The following is an 18695-nucleotide window of genomic DNA, read 5'->3' on the forward strand; positions in this document are numbered from 1 at the left end:
AAACAAAATTATCAGGGTAGAGCGGAGGCAGCGGACCGTATCTGCTTTTGTACCATAAAATAACATAACCTGCTGACCCCCTCATTTGCTGAAGGGGCACCCGGCTGGAAACACCGAGCCCTGTCGCAAGTCGCCGCTCCCGCTGCCTGCTGCAGCTCTGCTCCCAGACAACCCGGCTGGTGCTCTTTTTTCCCTCCCCTCCGGCGTTTCCGTCCTCATTTCAATATCCAAGGCACAAGCTCTCGATGACAACACGTTTATCACCACGCGGACTGTGAGACTCTGACAGGAAAAGGTCCAAAGCAGGTTTCCTGTGTGAGTGAATGCACACGTGCACACACACACACACACACTACTCTACATTGGAAAACAAAATTCCCAAACTATCCGCATCAGATAACAAAGTCAAAATGTCCCTTACTTATCAGACCACGGAAGGACTTTCTTGACAATTCCCACAATGACATTTAATGGCATCCAAGAGATGTTTGAAACAACTTAACTGAAGCATTGTGAAAGCCCTTTAAAAACAGTCCTCTTGTCAGATGAGCATAATGATCCCAGAGAACTTTCTCAAGTCACGGGGCTGGCTGCCATGGCTGTTTTTCTCTTCTTTCTTCTCTCCCTCTTTCCCTCCCTCCTTCCACTATTTCACAAGCATTTGTTGAGCCCATCCCATGAGCTAAGGCCCAAGATAAGTTCTGGAGAAACCTCCCTGAGCAAGACAGAAATGATCCGTGCCTGACCATGTGACTAAGTTCCAGCTAATGGGATGTCAGCAGAAGTATTATGTGAAGCTTCCGGGAAGTGTTAGCAAAGTGAAGGAAGCATACCATTTCCTCCATCTTCCTTCTTGTGGGTTGGAATGTGGATATGATGGCTGGAGTTCAGGCAGCCATGGAATACCGTGAGGTAGAAGTCATGTCCGGAGGATGCTAGAGGAGCAAGATAGAAAGAGCCTGATATGGTAGAACCACTTTAGAAAATTGGCAATTTCTTGTACAATTAAACATATACCTACACTATACTCAGCAACTTCACTCCTGTTTACACAAGAGAAATGAAAACCTGTGCCCACGCAAAGATTTGCAGACAAATGTTCATAACAGCTTTTTCTCATAATACCCCAAATTGGAAACAATCTAAATGTTCATCAACAGGTGATTAAACAAATTGTGGTGTATTCATACAATGGAATACTACTGAGCAACAAAACTCAACAGACTGTTGATACATATGACAACATGGCAGAACCATGCCCTCCATGGGGATTGATGTCAGAATAGTGGTTCCCTGAGAGGCGAAGGTCAACCAGAAGGAGCACGAAGAAACTTTCTAAGATGATGGAAACGTCCTATATCTTGACTGGGTTGTTGATTACACGCTGTACACATCTGTCAAAACTCGTCAAACTCTGTACCTTCATGATCTGTGTATTTCACGCAAATTACAGTAATACAATGATAATGATAATAATAGTAGCCTGGATCCTGTCGGCTTTCTGAAGTCACCCTTTTAGCTTGGAACCTTATTTACATGAGAGAGAAAGAAACTTCAACCAGTCTTCAATGGCATCTTCCGTCACTCATAGCTAACGCTATCCCGGCGGCACTACGTCTTCTCCATGCCAGTCACGGAGCACACGGCTGACTCTCTTGGCTCCGGGCGGTGAAGTCAGTAAGGGAGCTGGTCCTAGGAGCCAGGCCACAGGTGGGATTTGACAGCGGGGTTAGTCTGAATGCTATGGCTTAGAAGAATCCCTTCCTGGCCCTTCTTCCAGGGTTTCCCCGGCCTGAACCCACAGCCGAGGATCCTCCTGGACACAGCACACTCAGCAGATCTCTGTCCCGCCCCTCACGGCTGGCAGCCGGTTCGGCAAGCAGGATCCCGCGTTGCGGGGCTCACTTTGGTCAGCCTATTGTTCTTGAGTGCTGGCGCTGGGACTATTCTTAGCACATAGCCAATCCCCAGGAGGCTCTGAAGATGCACAAGGCTGAGTAACAGCTGCATCGCGGCTATTACCAATGCTATTATCATCACTATTACCATGGGGATGCGGCTTTTGTGGTATGCCAATCAGGGGATGTTTGGGGGCCTTTTCCATAATTGGGAGAACCGGTTCAGGGCATGCGTGGGTTTCCTTCCATTTGGAGTGGGACTGACCTCCAGAGAAGCATGTTTCCTTGCACACAGGAGGGGCTGGCATTTCTGGCAGGTCCAATAGGCAGCTGCCTGCATGGAGGGATTTTAGGTTGAGCCTCTTTCCTCGCCTCCTATCCTGCCCAGCTCTGCCACCTCTGCCTCACCAAGCTGTCCCCTCACCAGCAACCACAAATTCTACAATTAGAGGTTCATTCCTTTGACTTTATATTTTCTCTGCCATTAAAATACAAGTCCTCTCGCTATCATTCCTAGAATTGTATTTTCTTTCTTTTCTCATTTTCCCTTTTGAAAGAAGGAAGTGGAACACGCAAAGGCAGCATGAGAGGGCATTTGTGTGAAGGTAAGAGCATGGAGAAAACGGAGGTGGTGGGGGAAGCCAGTAAGGACAAAGCAATGATAAGAAAGATGAATGCTGCTTGTCTTCCCAGGATGTCCTGGGTGTTGGCCCACGTTATGTTCTCAGGGTAGCCCTCTTCCTGGAGTTTATTTCACAAACACTTGGTGCTTACTACATACCAGGTACTGTGGTAAGAGCTGTATGAAGCTTGATTCATTTAATTCTCATAACAACCCCATGAAGTGGGCATGTTAGAGTCTACATTTGATACAGGAGGAAACTGAGTCACGGGGAGATTGGGTAATTTGTTCCAAGTCACGTGGCTGGTTAAGTAGCAGAGCTGGGCACCTTTATGGAACCGTAAAGTCGCAGGTTATTGCTCGCTCCCTCATCGTCGGGCCATCCTAAGGGCCCAGCTCTCTTGCTTTTTCCTTCCAACACTATTCCCTTCAAATAGACGCCTGGAGGGAGACCTGACTATTACAAGCTTTTTTCCACCCTGAGATGTTTTCATTTTAAGGACGCATCTGCATATTTCCAGGATTTCATTTCCCTCCCAAGATATTTTCCCAAAGGAAAAAGATGCCGTGTCTGTTTCCTTTAAAAATGTCTACAAGCGAAACACAAGAACAACAGCGAAATGATGTTGCGCCGTCTTCGTCGCTCAGAGACACTGGAGCTCACGGCACAGCCCTGGAGGCCTCCGAGTCGCATTTCCTGCGATTTTAGGGTGAGGATCCCTGCCTTAAATGGAGCGAGAAACCCGAAAATATTGTTCCGATGAACAATAGGAGACACAACCCCGAGAGGTGCAGAGGACAAATATCTGAGTGTTTTTGATGGGAGAAAAGCCACTGTGTAGAGCAGTCTCTCGTGTTTCCTGGGGGCGCTGTGGAAGATGCTCGAAGCTGTCGGCCCCAGCCCTGGCACGTCTACAGACTTGGGCAGTTGGGAGCCTGCCAAGGCGGGGATGGGGGTGAGATTTTCGAGAACAGCACCTGGAGACTTTTTTTTTTTCCACAGAAACGCAAACCACATGTGTAACTAAGGAGAAGCATGCCATTCCGTGGAGAATTTCCTCCTCATACCTGAGCGGAATGGAAATCTTCTGTGAACTTTGTTCCTGCCTCCGTGTCCTTATGCTAATAACTCTGGTATTTCATTGTTTGTGGAGGCCACAGGAAGGGACGGTCCTGCTTTGTTAAGATAAAGGCAAAGAGGACCAGGTCTCCCACTGGCTGGGAGGGGGTGGGACAGAAGCAAAAGGACACAGACTTCTGGAGGGTGCAGAGAAAAGACAGGGTTCTGACTGAAACCAGACCGTGCTTGGGGGCCTGGGGTGTTGTGATGTGCATGGCTTCCTGCCCCATAGGGCACTACAACCTGACTGGGGCTCCCGATCTCTGACCTGAAGGCCTTTCCTTGGGGTCAGGAGGAGGGGTCAGTTCAGGCCGGCGTCCCACTGGAACCTTCCCTGAAACGTTGCTGCCCAGCTGTAGTCACACCAGCTTGACCCGGAGTCTCTCAAAACTTGCTCGCACAGAACCCCGGAACCCTGTAACCCCTACCACTCCTCCATCTGTGGGGCCGCTGCTGCGTGTCACCACTGTCAGAGTTCAGGGCAACTTTACATCCGTTTTTATGGCTGATTCTGCTGCCCAGTCCAGTGCATGAATGCCCAGTGGCCTGGATCTGGCCTGTCCCATGCGAGGGAGCCCTCTTTCTGACTATGGGGTCTCTAGACGGGCTGAACTCCCTGGTGAAGTGGCATACATGTGCCCTCAACCTTGTGCTACAACACTGCACACACCCTGTCTCACGGGATCACCAGAGCATCCTCCAGGGCAGATAGCGTTCCTCCTGTTAAAACAGCCTGGCTCCCCGGGGCGCAGGGAGGTTAGGTGACTTGACCGTGGTCTACGGCAACCTTTCCTAAAGCGACTTCTGTAGAACACTGCAGCATGGTGGAAAAAATGTTAGAAAACATTACATTCCTTACCTCCCAATTGGAGGTTCAGAGCAGACCTATACGTTAAAGGCTCTGAGAACTCTGACTGTTTTTTTAAAATTAATTGACACCCCTCCCAAACTTCTAACACTTCAACTCTTTTTGGCTTTTTTAAAAAACATCTCAATTTATTCGACCATGGAACCTTTTCCCCATGCAGTGTAGCAGATGAAATTTTTATACAACAATTCACTTCCTTTCTCTAAACCATCATGGAAAGAGTAGACCTCCTTTCCCCATGAATGAAAGGCTTGGCCATGTGACTCGCTTTGGCCAATGGAATGAGGGTGGAGGTGACAGCATGCCAGTTTCAACCCTAGGCTTCTCCATTGGCTTTTGTGCTTTGCCAGTCTCTGTGAGAAGAACATGCCCGGGGGGCTGCTGCCCCTGAAGCCTGGACCCCAGAATGAGACACATGGAGCAGAACAGCCCCAGCCAACCTGCAGATGCATGAGTAAAAAATAGATGCTGACCGTTGCATGCCACTGAGTTTCGGGGTTGCTTGTAATCCAGCATCATTGTTAGTGGCAAGAGCTCCCTGATACACTGTTCCTATTTAACATGTGGTAGGATGCTAGCACTCAATGGGTCTTCTTTGGGAAATGTGGAGTCCCAGTCAGTACATGGCCAAGTCAGAGTCATACTCAAGTCTTCTAATTCCAGAGTCTGCTTACCCTCCTACATCAAGCCACGGAAGAGAAGCAACAGTGCCTCTGGGGTTGGAAGGCTGCCCTCAGATAACGTGCTTCGGGCATTTGACTGCAAGGAGAAATACAGGGGTGCAGCAGTGAGGGTCGCCGAGTCTCCAGGCTGGCACTTTGAGGCAGGTTTGGAGCCCTCGGGCAGGGGCACCAGAGGCAAGCAAGCCACACGTGCCGCTGTAGTCCATCCCGGGCCAAGTCCTTGGAGGCACTGGATTGCGGAGGTCATGATCTCAGACTGTGTTAGGACTGCTTTCAAGTTCTTTCCTTTCTTAAACCTGCAGAAGCCACATTATTTCCAAGGTCCTTGTCAGTAGCCTAAATTCATACCAATTTGCTGAGTAGGTACAAAGTGCAGAATGGATGGTACAGAGGGACATTAAACAGCCTACAACCCTTCAGACCACGTCAACAGATCATCCGTAGCCTCAACTGCGGAAACATTTCCTTAAATCCTTGCACTTTCTCCCCAAAGAGAAGGAATGCCCTTCTATCCTTTAAAACAGATGGAGGCCTGGCATGATGTTCACACCAACTGGGACAGTGGATTCACCTGAGCTAAGCTCTAAAGAGGGCCAGTTAATCTTCATTCAAGAAATATGTCTTGAGCACCCTCGGGTGGGGTGACGGCAATACACCAGTGGGTGTGCCGAGACGCAGCCTGGAGTGCAGAGAGGCAGCCCAATGACAATCACAACGCAATGTGCTGAGGGTGTCCGTGAGGTCTGAGGTGTGTTTTGAATCTCGGCTCAGCCACTTATTAGCTCTGCTGTTTTAAGCCAGCTCCTAAACTCTCTAAGCTCCAGTTTCCCTGGCTGTAGCACAGAGAGGCAGTTCCAGCCTCAGGGAGGGACAAGCCAGCACGATGCTTGCAGAGGCCTAAGCCTAGAGCCTTCAGTAAATGATTACGACTAGCGAGCCACCGTGTCCTCTCCGCTAGGAGCCAGTCCTCATTCAGGCTTATCTGAGAGATGTTTCTAAGGTCGCTGTAGTGGATGCTGTGATCTGCCACCCAGGTTCCCCTTCAGGACCACAGGACGGACTCCCCCAGCAGCTGAGACAGCCACTGGCAGAAATGCCTCAGCTGTCTGCCCCTGCAGGGAGGGCCTCAGCTGCAGAGAGCTGCCTCTTCCAAGGTTGGCTCCCTTCCCAGGGCAGCCTGCATCCAGTGGCTGACCATTGCGGGGTACATAGGCCCAGGGCCCTCAGCCCAACTTGGGACAACTCTGCAAGGCTCTCTCGGCTCCAAAGCCCCCATTGGGTTGGCTGAGGCCTCTCAGTTGTAGGTGTTGCAGCTTGAGCTCCTCCTCTGACGGATCCGGCTTCTCTCACTCCCCACCAGCGTTCACTCCAAGAGCTCTCCTCCAGAAACTTCTGGGACGTCCTGTGCCAACTCCTCTTGGGGTCTGCTCCCTGGGGAGCCCAAACTGCAGAAATCACCCCACTCCTTCCTTCTAGTTCTGTGGTCGCCATATTAGTCAGGATTCTTTGGTTGCAAACAGGCAAAGAGGACAACATGTTGGATCACAGAATCCCAGGGAAGTTGAAAGGTGGGAAAGACAGGGAAAGCGCTGAGCCTTCCTGTCAGAGACTGGAGTCTTCATACCAGGGACTTGAATGCCGCTGAGATGCTTTCTTCCCCTCCAATCTGGGACTCTCGGTGTGCATCTTACTCTCTCTCGTGTGCCCATTCAGAGCTTCTGAATTTTGCATCTTAAATCCTAGGCCACTTGAGAAAGACCTGCTCCTTTCTAGTTTAGAAAACTCCAAGGAAGAATTCCGGTTTGGCCCTTCGTGGGTCAGATGCCACTCTGGATCAATTAGCAGAGCCCAGTGACCATGTTAAAAAGTAGTCACTCCCATAAGGACCACCACGCTTTGGGGGCCAGGGCAGTTGACAGAGGAAGGGGGGGAAGGAGTTTGGCAGATAAAGCAAAAGGTATCCACTTGTAGAGAATGTTGTAGTTTTGGTTGCTCGGCATCTGATCCCCTTTCTCTGCATCTAGGTAGGAGGCAGAGCCCCCTGTCATTCAAGCAGCTAAAAATGCACGGCGCTTACTGTAGCAGACACTATGGTGCCCACGCATAAGCTCTTGGAACTCACGGCTCCTATATGTGCTAATGCAAGCACGTGTGACTCTCCACATAGGGCAAGCTGGACAGACAGGGAAGTTGACATCCCCCGGGAGTTAAGGCCACCCTCAACCAATGACAGATGGGAATTGGTGGCTTAAAACTCCAGTATCCTCACCCCTCAGGTAGGACAACTCCAAGAGGGTCTTTACTGCCTCCCAGAGGTCCCGGAGAAGAATGAGCTCCAGTTGCCCACAGTGGTGATGTACTTGCTCCAAGAGACATCCTTTATCAGCTTCTCCTTTCTCCTTTCTCAATATCTGGCTTCCTTCCTGGTACTTCCTGGGATTACTTCCCAAGTAAACTCTTTGCCTTCAAATTCTTATCTCAGGATTTTTCCCTGGGGAAACCCAAACGAAATACTGGCCCTTCAAACATTCCTAGTGGTAGGCCACATGCACTTAGGCTCAGCCCGTTAGGTATACTCGCCATAGATCTGGAGCCAGGAAAAGTGAAGAATTCTTTCTCGCAGCAGCCATGGTGGCGGCAACATCCAGTTTTCAGAAGACACCAGTGATCAAAGGAGTGGAGTGTCTGTCATCTGTTGGCAGTACAAGCTGATGTTTTTACTGGCTTCAGTCTGGCTCCCCAGCTGCCCTCTGATCCTACCTGCTTTCCAAGGCTAATTCAGTAGCTTTACCGGCAACTTGGTGAATGAACCATCTAATATCCCTTCAACAATTCCTTTAATGCTCCAATTAAGCCAGACTTTGTTCCAAACACCAAGCCGCTGTCAGCTAATGTGGCTGCCCATATCATTTGCTCATAAGCAGACAATACGATCGCCAGGCTGGTGGGAATGTTTGGCAAGACTCTGCATTAGTCTGATTAGTCATCCTGGTTTGTAGATTTGTCTCTGTTGAGCTGGGGGAGTGAGCCAATCCATTTTCAGGGGGCTGACAGCATCCAGTTTCTGAGGCTGCCACGCTGAGGGTCTGACTGTCACTAGCGGTGGACTCATCAAACTGCCATCTCAGACAGGGGTGGGCAGACATCCCTCCTCCGTGTCTCTCGAATCAAGGCTCTTAATATTTGAGAGAGCAGCCCTAAGATTGCCACCTGTCACTGAGTCAGACTCATATGCAAGCTTCCCTTTTCAGAGCAAGACCACAAATGCAGCGAGCTGGGGAAGGCACCAGAAGGAAAGTATTTCTGAGACTACTCTGTGCAGAGAAGAGCAAGGACAGAGAGCTAAATGCGCAGCTTGAGCTACCACTCAAACCTCACTGCAGGAAAGAGGGGGGAAAAGGGAAAAGATTTTCTAACTCTTCTTCCTTCTTTCCAGTCTTGATAAAATTAACAATTACTAAGTGCCGGTCTCCTGTGAACACATGCAGGAGAAACATTAGAACAGAACAGAATAGACTAGAAAAGAATAGAGTAGAGGAGCATAGGATAGGGGAGGATGGAATAGAACAGAACAGAGTGGAGCAGCCCAGTGTAGGATAGGATAGAAGAAAATAGAATAGGGTAGAGTAGAGTAGCCTAACACAGGATAGGATAGAAGAGAGTAGAGTAGCCTAGCATAGGATAGGATAGGATAGAATAGAATAGAATAGAATAGAATAGAATAGAATAGAAAGGATAGACTAGAATAGAAAGGACAGGATAAGATAAGATAGGATAGGATAGGATAGGACAGAATAGAATAGAAAGGATAGGATAGAATAGGATAAGATAGGATAGGATAGGATAGGATAGGATAGGATAGGATGGGACAGAATAGAATAGAATAGAAAGGATAGGATAAGATAGGGTAGAGTAGAGTAGAGTGGAGAGGAGAGTGGCCTAGCATAGGCTAGGCTAGGCTAGAATAGGCTAGAATAGAACAAGGAGACCTCACCAGAAGTGAAGAAAACCATCTTGCTTAGTGGTTCCTGCATCAGCTTGCCCTTTCTCTCATGAAGCAAATGCCCTGCAGCTTTACCTCCAGCAGAGAGGGTGAAAATAAGCCAAAAGGAAGTTCCCCTGTGGCCTGGGAGCGACCTCGGGGGGTGAGCCAGAAAGGCCCTGGTCGCCGAAGCTCCATTTACACGCCGACACACTCCTCTCTTGTTAATATTTGCATTGAACAAGGCATTTTCTGTGCTGACATTTTGCATCTAGTTAAATGCCAGCAAATCCAGAGAGAGGCGGCTTTGACCTGTCGTTCTGCCCTTTCGGTCAAGCGTCAGACGCTGTGGTACTTTCATTCTAATTTCTGATATTCTACATTTTGGATTCTTTCACCTCAGATTTTTTTTAAACTGGATAAAATGCTTCAGACTTAATATTATCGCTGCTGAATATTTAATTGAGAAATGTTGTTAAAAAGGCATTTGGCTTAAATGATCTAAGGGTATGCATAGATATTTCTTTTCTGTCGGTAAAGTGGCTTTGAATGATTTTTGTTATTATGAGGGAATTACATAAAAATTTGCCTTCAAATGTTAAATGTAGTATATTTTTTAGAGCTCATGGCTTTGCTGAACGTGAGGGGAAAGTGCTGCTGAGTATTACTTTAAAGAGTCTAGGCAGGGGGCGCATAGTGATGGGGTTTACGGGCTCTGAAGGAAAACGGAGTCCAAATGTCGCGCTCTCCGTGCCCTGCATCTCTGAGGTGAGGAAAATGAGGCACAGAGAGGTTTGGGCCCCTTTTGCCTCTCCAGCCTGCTCTGTGACTGTGAGGTGGGGATGAGGGCTGCACGCATTCCACATTGGTCCACGCTTTGTCTCCCAGTGTCACCCCAAGAGCCCCACTCATGGCTCTGAGACCACACCCTCTGGCCATAAACTGAGGGCCCAAGCTAGACCCTTCTCAACACTTTGGGATCAGGCCCCGAAGGGGTTTAGTTGATCTCCTGAGTCAGACGCTAGCTCTGAGAAGTGACGAACAGCTGGTTTTATTCAGAAGGAGGGCCTGTCAGGCAGAAGTGTGGACAGAGGCCCATGGCCTGGCGGGCTAGGAGGTCCTGACCCCAGCTCCTAACCTCCCAGCTCTTGGCTGCCCTTTGTCCTGAGACCTGCCTGGGCTGTGTGCCCTGGGGCCTCGGAACGAGCCCAGCTTCCTTACCTGAAGAGCCCTTACTTTAGCTAGCTCTGGAGGCTTCAGTTTTCTGAAATCAAGCAATCTTTGGTTAAACTAGTGGTCCTCCAAATTCCGGAAGAATTGGGGACCAAATTGCTCTAAAGCCGGTCCTATTTTTCTCAGCAAATTCCATTCTAAAAGAAGAGCAATATCATCATTAGAAGAAGAAAAGGATTGGCAATAAACTGAGTTGTGTGTATTTTGGTTCATGAAACATTAGAATTATGGTCAGGCCATAGAGTTCAGGGTTTTGAAATCCATGAACAATGTGGAAATTGCTCTTTAAATCTTTTTTTTCTTTTCTTGGTTCTGAAGAATTTCTCCCATGCTCACATCCTCCCAGCTCCATAGTCATAGGTTCTCTAGCTTGGCTTCCTACGCTATTCATTTAGTCATTCAACAAACCTTAAGTGCCTACTGCTCACCTGGTATTTTATCACGCACTGTGAATTCAGACAGTAATAGGAAGATCTCTTCCCCTCAGCTATTGGGTGAGATAGACAGGAAGTGGATGAGTATAGCAGAATAGAAGGGCTCTGGCTGAGGTGGTCACAAGGTGGTCCAGGAGCCCAGAGAAGCCTGGGGGAAGGCGGATCTCTCATACCTCCAAGAAGTGAAGGTTGAGCTGGGACTTGATGGCAGAGCATGTCAGTTCAGGTCCTCAGGGAAGCAGACACCAAGATGGAATTAGACACTTGTGAAGGACCAAGGCGGAGGGAGTGGGAACAGGTAGGGAGAGCCTTTAGACTGGGATGCAGGGCTGGCCCCTGAGAAAGGAGAGGGAAGGAAGGGGGATGGCATAGGAAGAGCCACAGAAGCAGCACAGCTCTGAGGAAATCTCAGCCAGGCCAATGCGGAGCCCCAGAGCAAAGACTGCCCCCGAGAGAAGTCCCGTGTCAGGCAGAATGGCCCGGCTCTGGTGCCACCACCGTGCTCAGTCATGGATGGGAACAGCCTGGGAAGAGTGTGGCCTCGGTAGTTGCAGATCCTGAAGGGGCAGCAGCTGGGGGCTGTCAACAAACAGCACTCCTCCCAGAACATTCTTCACGGGAAGGAAGCCTGGGTGGTGCCCTCCCATGGCTGTCACATTAAATGAAGTTTACTGTGGCGGAGAAGGTGGGGAAAGTCATTTCCAGCAGGGCGGACAGCATGAGCAGACGCCTGATGGCAAGAGTGAGCATATCAAGCCAGGGAGATGACAAGTAGTTAAGTACCATGCCTGTGGGCCGGAGGGAAGTGACACCTTGGTCCCCAATAAGGGGAATGACGAAAAGATTAAAAGAAGAAGAATGGCATGATCAGATCTCCTTGTCTGGGAGTTTAAAGTGTCAATTAAAGTTGGACTGCAAGATCTACACTTTAAGCCCCAAAATGTTGTATGTCTTTATTGGGGCTAAAGGCTAATACTTATTGAGTGCTCACTATATACTAAGTGCCTAGCATTTCATATGGTAACTGGCTGGATCCCACAATAGCTATCACAGATTGAGCAGCCAATACGTACCAGGAACTATGAAGCACGTTCCTATAGCAACTCCTTTAACCCTCACAACAATCCTATAGGGAAGGTCCTTATTCACAATCATGGAAATGGAGGCACAGAGAGGTGAAGTAACTTGCCCAAAGGCACACAGCTGAGAAGCGGCAGAGCCCAGATTTGAACCCGGACACTCTGTCCCCGAGCCTGCACTCTCAACCACCATACTCAACTTCATGTGAGTGAAAAATTGCCTCATGAACATCTCCCTCCCGAGCCTGTAAACCTTTGTAAGCTGACTGTCTAGAAATGTGAGAATTATGTGTGTGTGCGCGCACGTGTGCGCGTGTGTGTCTGTATGGAGGGGAGTTCATCTGGAGGGAGGCACCTGGTGTTTTTCCTGCTCTTCCCATGTTCCACTTCCCGCCACATACCCTGCCACCAGCACAAGTCAGGGTCTTTAGGAGAAGTGCTGTCATCTGTACAATGAGAGCCTGCCAGAAGGGGCACCTGGCAACTCTCCTCAGAGATGTGATCCTGAGCTGCAGAGGGTTCTGGACTGCCCGCACCTGTGCCCTGGAATTCCTGGGAGAGCCTGACCTGGCCGTGGGAGGCTGGAGACATAAGAGAGCAGAGACCGGCGCCTGCTTTCTGCCTGAAGAATCTGGAAGGAGGAAGGGTGGCTGGAATCAGCCATGATGGCAGATGAGGGAGACACAGGAAGGGGCAGCCAGATCGCACTCCCAGGACTTGGAGTGGTCAGAGGGAGTGGGCTGCCCGGGCCTGAGGGAGCCCTGCAGGAGGTAAGCTGCCTGCTGAAGGAGGGGCCTCAGCTGGGAGGGCTCGTGGGGGGAACCAGGATGGGCAGGAATTGAGAGGGTGCCATGTGAGCTCAGCTAGAGGGTGAGGTCGTCAGGGACGGTGCAGTGCTGAGGGCCTTGCGGAACCTCCCAAGCGCCCATAAATATGCCCCACGAGAGCACATGATTTGGGTCCCTCCTTGGAGAGAGCCCAAGGATGGGATTATGGGAGGGCTAGTCAGGTATGAAAGGTGCTCTTTTCTCCCATCCCTCCTCCCAGACTCCAATGCATTAGGAGAGGAAAGAAGGCAGACCTAGAAATAGCCAAAGAAAGGGGCTGGAGGCGTGTGAGATGGTGGTACGGTGCAGGCACAGACTGTCCTCCTTGTTCCCACGGCAGGTCCCCAAACCTGAGGCCAGGCTGGAGTGATCAGATTGGGCAATTCAATCCCCAAAGGTTACTGGAAGGTATGGGAGCTGGTAAAGATGTCCAAGGATAGAGAGGGGAGCAGATGGTTACAGGGTTAAAGGCAGGTGTTGGAGAAAATTCTGTTTCCCATTATGACCCTATCCACGTCAGTCCATGTAATAGGCTAGTTTTACATACATCTACCAGCCAGCTGCACACACACTGAGTCCTTTGAGGAAGAAGATATTAGCATCCTCATTTCATAAATGAGGACACAGAAGCTCAAATAATTTAGGGTCCTTGTCCCGCATCATTAAATTCAAATCATTTCCTTCTTGGTCAACTTCAAAATTTTAGGATTCTTTATGTCGTAAAATAGGAAATGCCCAGAAGTAGGTGTCACTGTGAAGTCTAGGAAGCTCTGAGCAGGTGTGAGAGTGGGCACCATGGGCAAACACCTGGCTGCGGGGTCCCACTGTGGTGGGGGCTGTAGGTTGGGGGACAGTCTCACATGCTTCCCTGATGACCCAGCCTCAGGCAGTGACGGGCATGTGGACACATGAAATGACTTCACTTCTGGGTTTTATGGGGCCAGACGCCAGAGGGCATTGAGTTGTGGGCGAGGCATGGGAGCAAGGGCACTGTGCGGAATTTCCAGCATCCCACCCTTCAGTAGGCTCTCGGCAGAGCAGCCTTTGCCTTCCCTCTTTCCCTTTAGGCTCCTTTGTGATCTTCTGTGATGCACGAGTGCACATGTGTACACACACATACACATATGCACACACAGGCTCACACACTCCTTGTGCCTACATGTACAATCACGAATACACACACACGTGCATGCAAGCAAATGCAGACCCCCCCCACACTCACATGCACGTGGACACGTGTGCACAGACACACATGCCCACACACAAATGCCTATCCATGCACATGCACACACACCCACATGCAAGCTGGTTCGCGCAGGAGTCGGGAAATCAATTTCACTACTTCACAGGTACATCTCCTCTATGAGTCGAAGTAGCATCCTGAGCTCAGAAGGGGGAATATTTTGCTCCCTGAGATAGCTGAGTGGTTTCCCCTGAGGAAATGATTTGGAAAAATGTTTCCTTCAAAAATCGGAACATTCTTGAAGGGAAATTTTCTGCCAAAACATTTGTTTTTTTGACATGGAGACAAGTGAACCAGCCCCTACTCCCCACCTTGGCTCTTCTACCTCATAGTGCCCAATGGGTGCTGCTGTAGGGTACTAGGCCCCCGGAGGATGGACGCTCCTCCATCCAGGGACTCCCAGGACTACGCTGTGAGCCAGCGTGGGAGGTTGTCCTGCAGAGAAAGACCTGCCATTGAGCGTCCACCAGCAGGGTCCGCATGGTCATTAAGCCCCTCTTCTAGCTACCCTCCCCTTGTTCTCCTTAGGACTTGGATGTTCGGAGGCTCCCTCTCAAAGGAACTTCTCCTCCTCAAAGAAATCCAGGAGGGACATTCTGAAGACTGCTGTCTGTGTTAAAGGAGCAGAGAGTTCGAACACGCTCATTTGCAGTATATGAACCAGGGCCAAGTGCTGCCAGGGAGAACCGCGAACAAGGGGCTAACAGGGTCGGACCCAAGCTCCGGGGAAGAGAGAGAGAGAAGAAAACAGATTTCTGCAATCAATCAAATGAGGGCTGGAAATGGTGGATGGAACAGAAGAATCCCGAGCCAAGCATGGAAAGGTGACAGACCTCTCTCAGGCCAAGGGGGCTGGACTCTGTAGCCAAGTGTTGAACACCAAATGTGGCCAGGACAGAGTTGTCAGTCCAAAGAAACCACTTGTCAGTTGTCTCATAGTTTGCTGCACTTTGAACAACCAGTTGGAGTGGTTGTTCCGGAGTAGCTGCCTCTCTTGGCCTGGAACATAAACACAGCCACAAAGGCCCAGGGCTGCGCTGGCAAGGGGCCTCTTCCGGGGGAGAGCAGACCACCCACCTCATTTGGGAGACTGCTTTAGGCTTGGCCAGGAGGGCTTTTGATCTGTCTCTTATACCAAAGATAGTGTTTTGAGGTCCCAAATGTTTATTTTGTTGGTTGTCGTGTAAAAGACAAACAGCAGGAGAGAAAAAAACTGTTTTAACTCAAGTAATAGCATAAGACTAAAAATGAAATCAATTCAGCGTTATTAACAAGAATTGATCGCCTTTCCCCATTCTCCCGCTAACTATTGAAAGCAAGAGAGAGAGAAGGAGGGAGGGAGAGGAGAGGGGGAAATGGGGAAGATGGAGGGAAGAGAGGGAAGAGGAGAGAGAGGGAAGGGTACGAGAACAATCAACACAGATCCTCTTTGGAGTGTATTAAAGACACATAGGAAGCTTTCTATGCCCATTAAAAATGTCTTTTCCCATTTGTGTTGGATATGCGGCCCTCTTGGTCTAGTGTTGTATTCTCCCACTTTTGATAAAGATATGGTACCAAGATAAATGTTTTTCTAACTAAAACAAAAATAAAAGCAAAAAAAAAAAAAAGACAACCCAAACAGTGTAGCCATATAGATAAATGGGTATTGATATCCAATCTTAGTATTGGGGGCAACAGGAATGGGTGGGGACTGTGGCTAACTGGTGCACATCAGCCCCGTCTAAAGAGGGCAGCTGCCATTCAGCTCAGATCTACTTTTTAAAGAGATGCTGGAAATTCAGAGTCTTATGTGAAATCTCCAACCTTTAAAATATTGGATGAATTTTTTAAACTCATTTCAGGCTACACTCATCTTGGGCATTTCCGGTTTGTTATCTATGCCCTAAAAGGACAACTGAAAGAGAAGCAGTAAAATGTGCCATTTGTTCCTCCCTCCAAATCCTCCAGCTTCCCCTCCAGATGCTGGCATTCGTAGCAGAGAAAGACTGGTGTTTTAGACTTCAGTACAATCAGGACCTTTAAGCCACAGAAAAGGAGCAGAGTTGTTGTTTTTTAACATTGTAGCACGTTTAAAATATGTCCCCCAAATTCTTTGACATCCTTCCCTTGAGACTTGGAGTCCAGGTCCTCTCCTCTTGAGTCTGCGTGGGCTCTGTGACTGTTTTAACCAATCAATTACGGAGAAAGTGCTACTATGTAACTTCTAGGCTCGGTTATCAAAGGCCGCCCAGCTTCTGCCTAATTCCTTTGGAATACTACTTCTTGGATGCTTGTTCTTGGAAGGTTCAGCTTCTTGCGCTCCCTCTTAGGACACTCTTGGAACTCAATCGCCACGCTGAGAGAAGCCCAAGCCACATGGAGAGGCCACATGTAGGCATTCGGGCGGACAGTCCCAGCTGAGCTCCCATCAACCACCAGCCTCGTGCCTGCACCATCTTGGCGATCCAGCCCAGTTGAGCCTCTGGAAGACTCCAGCCCCAGCCACTATCTGGCTGCGATGGCTTGAGAGACCCCAGGCGAGAACCATCCAGATGAGTTCAGTCAACTACCAGAACCCAAGAGACAATAATAATTGTTGTTTTAAGCCACCAAGTCTTAGAGTGACAGTAGCTGGAACAAGCATCCACTCGGTAAAAGCATGAAGGGCTAAAATGGGATTCCCCTAGCACTGCGGACTCACTTATTGCCCAGCCCGTTGGTATTTGTTGTTGTTGTGGCCTCAGTTTTCATGGAGCTGGAGCAAGCAGGGAGGCACTCAGCGGGAGACCTAAGCTTCAGCGAGCTGGGAGTGCTGCCAAGCCGACTGTGGAAGCCCCGGCTCAGAGCAGCCTCCACGTGAGGCAATTAGAATGTGAAATTTAACCTTTAAGAAAAGAGCCCGACTTTACCTTTGCATCTTGGAGACTTGGGATGCAGAAGACCTGTCAAATCCCCTCCTGTACCCGGCCCTGATCACATTTCTGTCTTCTGTTTGGACACAGGACTCAGACTTGTGTACACATGGAGAACAGGGTCTGGCGCCAAGAACACAGAGCAGCTTGCACTGGTGTTTCTCCTCTTAGAAAAAAAAAATGACAGTGAGAAGAAAAAGAAAGGTTGGAAAGAAGAAAGGATGGAAGAGAGAGAAGCAAAGTGGAAGGAGGGGGAGGAAGAGACAGAGGGAAGGAAGGAAAAGGGAGGGAGGGAAGGAAGGATGGAAGAAAGAAGGCAGAAGGGGAAGGAAGGAGGGAGGGAGGGAGGAAAGGAGAGAGGGGGAGCGAAGGAAGGAAGAGAGGAGTGAAGGAAGGAAGAAGGGGAGGGAAAGAGAGAGGGCAAAAGAAGAAAGGGGAGGGGAAGGGAGGGGAGGGGAAGAGAAGGACGGGAATAAGGAAGGAACGGAGGGAGGGAGACTAACCGGCAAGGTAGTGCTGCCTTTTTATTTCCTGCTTTACTGAGTGAGGCATGCCCTTCATCAGAAGCAGATGTACCGAATCACGTCAAAGTCTACCTAGGCAGGAAGCATCAGTTTAATTTACCCAGGTCACGGCAAATATGTTGTCATTCAGCATGTGGAACTGTTTGAACTTACAAGGAGTAACCCAGCAACAGCCATCACCCCACGTGTCCCCTGTGCTCTGATGATACCAACACAACTGGAATGGAGGCTCATAATTTCACAAGGTGACAAAAAATTGGATTCTGATGTTTCCCCTCCACCTGCGAATATGCAGGGGGGAGGCCAGCTGGATACACGAATTCCTTGGGCCCGTGGGCACTGCACGGAGACCCTGCTCCACCAGGGCCAGGCCCCTGCCCTCCTCTCAACCAAGGCCAGCAGCCAAGTCTGGGCTGTGCCAACAGCCCCACTGAGGGCTATTGTCGGTGAGCGCGCACCCCCTACATTGCTTATCAGATTTACTGTGACAGGGGCTGGTAGCAAAGCAAGATGCTCTGAAGAGCTCATCAATTCAGACCCCACTATTCAGAAATTTGGATTTATTTTTTTTTGTCATGGAGAACCAGAACTGATGTTAATCTTGGCACTATCCTTGGAAAAAAATCATTCATGACAATACAACAATAATGTATAACATTTACTGAGTTCCGACTCTGAACAAGAATCTGTCTGCAGTGTTTTACATGGATGTCTCATTTAATCTTCAAAACACTGTGAGGGAGTTCTTATTATTCTCTCCATTTTACAGGTGATGATTTTGAGGCACAGAGAAGTTAAGACTTGCCCAAGCTCACACAGTGAGAGCCCAAATTTGAAACCTAAGCAGTCTGCTGCCAGAGCCATGTTCTCAATCATGTTTAGAAAGGCAACTCCCAACTCAGTCAAGAATTCAAATTGCTTCAAAGGACTAGAAAATCATTTTAACGGTACCCATTTCTGTTCTTAAAAGAAGAAAGTGACCCAGTGGATGATTGTCATCCATTCATTAAGCCAGAGTTGCTCCTTGACCCTCTGTGCGCCTTATTTCACGCACGTGGAATGAATAAAACTTTATTTCATTCGAGAAGACCCTTGGATTCAGACTTTCCACCCTTTCAGCCCGGCTTTCCCATTATTATTCAGTCACTGAGGTTTTTCTCGAAGGCCTCAGAGACTAGACTAATCACATCCGCGTCTGAGGGGATCGCCGGGGATGGCTGTTTTAAAGCGCCATCTAGATTGGCAATCAGGGGCCAGCCTGTGTCATCAGCTGCTGACTCCCAGGGCA

At 49.2% G+C, this 18695-nt stretch overlaps 1 long non-coding RNA gene across 1 annotated transcript; it reads right to left on the reverse strand.

Annotated features, from left to right (window-relative positions):
* Window positions 1-243: 243 nt before the first annotated feature.
* LOC139042805 (uncharacterized) lies at window positions 244-17523 on the reverse strand. Its single transcript, XR_011499942.1, has 3 exons — window positions 17387-17523; window positions 16881-17049; window positions 244-935 (listed from the first exon to the last, which is right to left on the reverse strand). It is a non-coding gene; the product is annotated as an uncharacterized lncRNA (long non-coding RNA).
* Window positions 17524-18695: the final 1172 nt, after the last annotated feature.

This window comes from Equus asinus, chromosome X (assembly GCF_041296235.1).
Source record: "Equus asinus isolate D_3611 breed Donkey chromosome X, EquAss-T2T_v2, whole genome shotgun sequence".
NCBI classification, from domain to species: domain Eukaryota; kingdom Metazoa; phylum Chordata; class Mammalia; order Perissodactyla; family Equidae; genus Equus; species Equus asinus.